This window comes from Scomber japonicus, chromosome 2 (genome assembly GCF_027409825.1).
Source record: "Scomber japonicus isolate fScoJap1 chromosome 2, fScoJap1.pri, whole genome shotgun sequence".
Taxonomy (NCBI): domain Eukaryota; kingdom Metazoa; phylum Chordata; class Actinopteri; order Scombriformes; family Scombridae; genus Scomber; species Scomber japonicus.
Window position 1 is genome coordinate 39,099,297 of NC_070579.1, and position 6,639 is coordinate 39,105,935.

Consider the following 6,639-nt stretch of genomic DNA (forward strand, 5'->3'; position numbering starts at 1 on the left):
ATGGTAACTTATGCTGAACAGCTAACCTGCTGTGTATAAGCAGGATAACTTCAGAGGATGTCAACAACCAGTCAACACCCCAATCACTGGCCAATCAGATCACTGGAAAAAAAAAAGTCATCATTCCTACAAAATCCTGATGTAGACAAAAGTCCAGAGTTTACAATAAAGTCAAGTCAGTTTATTGATATAGCACGGCTTAAAAACAACCAGTGATTGACCAAAGTGCTCTTACACAATAAAGGAAAGTAGAGAAATTGACAAATGACACATGATGCAGATACAGAGAAAAACACATGTTGGTACTGTATATCTAAGACCCATTGAAAGCCACAGAAAGCCAGTGGATTTTTAGCATTTAAAGAATCAAATGTGTTGAGGGAAGTCTCAGTGTTCTACAGAGACAGTGGAGATGTACATGGTTACTGAAATATGCTGGAGCTTGCCCATTCAAAGCTTTAAAGACCAAAAGTAAAATCTTGTAGTCCATCCATCCATCCTCTTCCGCTTATCCGGGGTCGGGTCGCGGGGGCAGCAGCCTAAGCAGGGAAGCCCAGACTTCCCTCTCCCCAGCCACTTCGTCCAGCTCTTCCCGGGGGATCCCGAGGCGTTCCCAGGCCAGCCGAGAGACATAGTCTCTCCAGCGTGTCCTGGGTCTTCCTTGGGGTCTCCTACCGGTGGGACGTGCCCTGAACACCTCACCAGGGAGGCGTCCGAGAGGCATCCTGACTAGATGCCCGAGCCTCCTCATCTGGCTCCTCTCGACGCGGAGGAGCAGCGGGTCTACTCCGAGCTCCTCCCGGATAACTGAGCTTCTCACCCTATCTCTAAGGGAGAGCCCAGTCACCCTACGGAGGAAGCTCATTTCGGCCGCTTGTACCTGCGATCTTGTTCTTTCGGTCACTACCCAAAGCTCATGACCAGAGGTGAGGGTAGGAATGAAGATCGACTGGTAAATCGAGAGCTTCGCCTTTCGGCTCAGCTCTCTCTTCACCACGACGGATCTGTGCAGAGTCCGCATTACTGCAGACGCCGCACCGATCCGCCTGTCGATCTCCCGTTCCATCCTTCCCTCACTGTGAACAAGACCCCGAGGTACTTGAACTCCTCCAGACTCTGCCAGACGTTCCCAGCAGACCCTCACAATGCGCTTGGGCCTGCCAGGTCTGACCGGCATCCTCCCCCACCATCGGAGCCAACTCACCACCAGGTGGTGATCAGTTGACAGTTCAGCCCTTCTCTTCACCCGAGTGTCCAAGACATGCGGCCGCAAGTCCGACGACACGACTACAAAGTCAATCATCGAACTGCGGCCTAGGGTGTCCTGGTGCCAAGTGCACATATGGACACCCTTATGCTTGAACATGGTGTTCATTATGGACAATCTGTGACGAGCACAGAAGTCCAATAACAGAATACCGCTCGGGTTCAGATCAGGGGGGCCGTTCCTCCCAATCACACCTTTCCAGGTCTCACTGTCGCTACCAACATGGGCGTTGAAGTCCCCCAGCAGAACGAGAGAATCCACAGGGGGAGTGTTTTCCAGCACCCCCTCCAAGGAGTCCAAAAAGGCAGGATACTCTGAGCTGCTGTTTGGACCATAGGCACAAACAACAGTCAGGATCCGTCCCCCCACCCGAAGGCGGAGGGAGACTACCCTCTCGTCTACCGGGGAAAACTCCAACATACAGGCACCAAGCCGGGGGGCAATAAGTATTGCCACCCCTGCCCGGCGCCTCTCACCAGTGGCAACTCCAGAGTGGACGAGAGTCCAACCCCTCTCGAGGAGACTGGTTCCAGAGCCCTTGCTGTGCGTCGAGGTGAGGCCGACTATATCTAGCTGGAACTTCTCAACCTCACGCACCAGCTCAGGCTCCTTCCCCACCAGAGAGGTGACGTTCCACGTCCCTAGCGCTAGCTTCTGCAGCCGAGGATCGGACCGCCAAGGTCCCCACCTTCGGCTGCTGCCCAGCTCACACTGCACCCGACCCCTTTGGCCCCTCTCACTGGTGGTGGGTCTGTGGGAGTGGGGTCCCATGTCCCTTCTTCGGGCTATGCCCGGCCGGGCCCCATGGGTGAAGGCGCTCGCCTCCGAGCCCCACCCCCAGGCCTGGCTCCAGGGGGGGGGCCCCGGTGACCCGTGTCCGGGCAAGGGACACGAAATACCAATTATGTTGCTCGTCATTGGGGTTTTCTGAGCTAAAATGTACTGGTAACCAGTGTAATGATGCTGAAATTGAAGTAATGAGGCATCACTTTTTGGATTTAGTTCTCAAACGTGTGGCTGCATTTCATACCAAAGTGTAGTCTGACTTCCAAATATAGTGCATTCCAATAATCTACAGTAGGTCTAGGCGAAAAATAAATGAAATATAGATTATGTCTCAAAATTCCTTTAATAAAACATGTGCTTGACCTTGCTTAAAACCCTAAGATGGTAAAAGGACGACTTAACGACAGCATTTATTTGTTTCTCAAACTTAAAATCAGTTTCAAATAAAATACCAAGATTCATGAGGTTTCTCACATCTGGAGAGCAGTCCTAGATTTTAAGATTAAAATTTCCGCTTTACTTTCATTTAGTTTTAAGAAATTGCTAGTCAGCAGATGTTTGTTTTCATTTAAGGCCGTTAAACAGGCGATTTAACACGTCATGGTCACCTGAGGCCTGTACTATGAGCTGGATTAACATCCCCTGGATATCTCTGTTACCTGAGGCCTGTACTATGAGCTGGATTAACATACCCTGGATATCTCTGTTACCTGGGTTGACTTACCCAGACTGATAAGCGGTACTATGAAGCTGGACTCGGTAATTGAACCCAGGGTTTTCCAATCTGGATCACTGCGCGCTCACATAAAGGGGAGGTGTTTGCAGCATCTGACCAATCACAAACATGGAGAAACCCTGCAGAGCAGACTACTTTACCATGGAGGAGCAGACAATTATTATTCAACGTTATGAAGAAGTCAAACATCATCCAGGCCAAAAGCAACACTGTTGCAGCAAAAGCCAGAAAGGAATGCTGGCAGAAAATAGCAGACATTAAGTTTAATATTCAACATTCAAAATACAAAACCATTATGCGCAACTATTTGAGTGAATGATGTCAAACCAACTGTATATATTCTTCTTTAAATATATATTTTGGTACATTTTTACAATTAAAAAATACGAACAAAATTCTGCTTTTCTGCACTTTTGCAGCGATTACTCTCAAGATGTTCTTATTGAGACTTTTTGTCAGGTTTCCTGACACAAGTTCTGAAACTGGAGGTTATTTATTTATTGTATATGTAAAAAATTGACGAAAAGATATATTTGAAAAATAACCCCTTAACCCTGAAGTTACCTTGATAAGAGAAAATCCAGCTTCGTAGTACAGGCCTCAGGTCTCAAAGGGAGGTACAGCTGTGTGTCATCTGCATAGAAGTGATACGATGGCTAAAGGGGTAACATGTACGGAGACATTGAATGCAACTAAGGAACCGATCCCCTAAAAGAAACTGCGAAGGGTAAAAGCAGTGTCTGAAATGCAGGCGTTCTAAAAGGAGCACGGAGATCTAACTACATTAATATTGCACAGTCTTTAGCAACTACAGACACTGTTTTCTGTGATGTAGAACTTTCATAATGCATCAAACAATCACAACACTCGAATTCTGAACCATTTTGTAATTTATTGTTGTTGTTTTCATCCTGTAACATCATTTCCCATGACAACAAACTCTCCAAGAGTAGAATGAACAAGAAAAATAGTTCGAAATGAAAACTACAAAAACAGTGTTCCCTTGTTTGGCTCTAATGGAGATGTTGTGTAGCTTTTGATGAGCGAACAGAGAGGAAGAGAGGGAAACATAAAGAGATACATATTTGACAAGATTCTCCTTAGTTATCAAGTTGGTTAGGAACCACATGCTGCTCTGTAGAAACCCTCCTTCCAATCATTCTACTCCTAAAGTAGAATGATTATGAGCTAATAAGAAGAAGAATGTAACAATGACGAAGAAAACAACTGTGTAAACAAAGTTGATACACTGGGGATTTGTTGGAGCAGGGCCAACTAAAAATATATTAATAATAAAAATGAAAAATAAATAGTATCTCACTCATAAGTGCATCTACATGTGTTTTTTCTGCCTTAGTGGTATCAAAAAGAAAATATCTTATTGCAACATAACTGACAAATGAGGCAGATCTGTGGGCAGCACAGAAGCAAAGGGATTCTTTACGTTTTGGGATAAATAACAATAAGAAAAAAAATGACTAAAACAAAGCTTCAAATTAAAAATACACAAACAAAACAAAACATAAAGCTCTAACTTATTTCCACCAAAAAAAAGTCTTGACTTTTCAAGAGGCGAGTTGGTCGAGCACCTCCATGACAAATTTTGACATCAGAAAATGTAATGCTTTTCTTTTCTAATGCAACAGCTTTACATTTTTTTAATAGAACCGCATCATAAAAGGCCTGGGACAGACTGTTAGAGAAAGAAATGTGAGAATAAAGTTGAAATATTTGGAGAAAAGGTTGTAATCTTGTGACAATGAAGTCTACATTGGAAGAAAAAGTCACAATTTTGCAAAAAGTAAAAGGTTCTAACACTATGAGTAAAATTGTAATTTTGAAAACAGGTGTACTATAAGAAGAATAAAGTCACAATTTTACAAGAAAGTTGTTTTGTGTCATTTTGAGAAAGAATAAAAGTAATAATATTAGCCAAAACATTCATTCACTGTTAAATAATAAACAATGACCTGCAATTTCACAGACTTCACCAAAAGCCATATTATCATAGAACTTTATCAATAACTTTATCAATATAAAATTACAACTTTATATTATATTATTATGACTTTTTTCGTGCCAATTTTATTCAAAACAGCTTTATTCTCAAAATGATGTTTTTTCCTTAACAGTGGCTGTAATCATGAACAGGACCATGTATGATATACTACAAAATACGACTAATGATTTTTTTCACATATAAACAATCCCAATGGCAAATAGTGTGACATCACTGAAGAAAATGGCAGACAGGTCACTGAAAATCACAAACAAAATCATTAAAAAAACATTGAAATGAAACACTTGCTTTCTGTCAGGCCTACTGTAGGGATTACAACTCCTGCTAAAAGCATTAGTGTTCAAATTGAAATCCTGCATCTGAATTAACTTTCATAACTTATCACAGAGGCAGTTTCTGTGGTAAACAGGCATGGGAGGAAAAAAGTTTAAAAAAAAGAACAAAAGAACAAAAGTAACAAAAAAACAACTAAAAGCAGTGTTGCATTGTACTGAGCAGAAGTTGGGGAATGAGAGAAATAATAACATCTACTATATATTTAAAGCCTTAACATGAAAGAAAGAAACATATTAACCCATTTAGCTTACATACATGTCGCAGTCAACCACATTGTTTAGATGCAATAACATCTCTAGCGTTAATATAAATTACATTTCTTAACTAATGAAACACACTTTACTCATTCATCCTTGTGTGAAGGCTTAAATCCAGCTTCAGTCATTCTACCAAGTTTCAGGATGTCTAAAGAACCAGCTGAAGTCTGGTCAAGTCACTTTTAAGACCTTTACATGTGTCAGTAACAATCGACAGAAAATAAAATGAAATATACTGAACTGTAGATCTATCAGAATAAAGGTTGAAGTGAATGGCCTTTAAGATCATAAATGCTATGTTGAACATGAGTTTTACAGTTTTGGATGTGAGCCTGTAGAGAACCAGCTGTACACAGAACCAACTTCATCTAACTCTGCAGGAAATGTTGGCGTCTCTGCAGAATGAAATATAGTCAGTAAAGACCTGGACCTGGACTTCCACTCTGGCCCTTGCTAGAAATGTGTGATGTGTTGACATGCGTTCTGTAATAATCTGCTAACAGTCTTCCTTCACAGGCCAAATGCTTGTTTTTGTCTCATGTACAGTATCTACAAGGAAGTTCTAACATTATATGACTGTATGTTTTTGCATTGCAGCATAAAGACTGTCAGAACGGCCAGTTGGAGGGTTTTATAGTACATCTAGTTGTCTGGCCTCCTCAACTATTTCTGACCACATATTATTACTGGTAAGTTACAGTGTGGATGTAAAGCTGGTGTGTGTGTGTGCGTGTGTGTGTGTGTTTCTGGGCCACTCAGAATGTTTCTTTTTCTTCTACTTAATCGACTAATTCACCAGAACCAGAAATTCTCATCAAAAAGGTGCTATGTGTAGCATTTTCACCATCAATAAATCATCACCATGCAACACCAAACATCTACACCAACCATTCCTAACTTAGGGATTACTTTTGCCCTCACTTTGAAATACTGGTTACTATTTGCCTTGTCAGGAATCAGTTGTACCAGCTCTTCATAAATTGAAACTTAGCCACATTATAACGCAAGTTCTCGCAAAGAGATTTAAACACAACTATGTAAAAAACAGATTGCACCATCTTATGTAGAGAGGAGTTCTTACTCAATAAATACATCCACTAACCCACAGGTGTAACTGTTGCTTAGATAAACAAAGTAACTATCTGACCAAGCTAACTGAAGCTTGCTAATACATTACAAGTTTAGAGTGAAGGGTAAAGGAGGTAATATGGAATATAGCTAGCATACATTTCCAAAA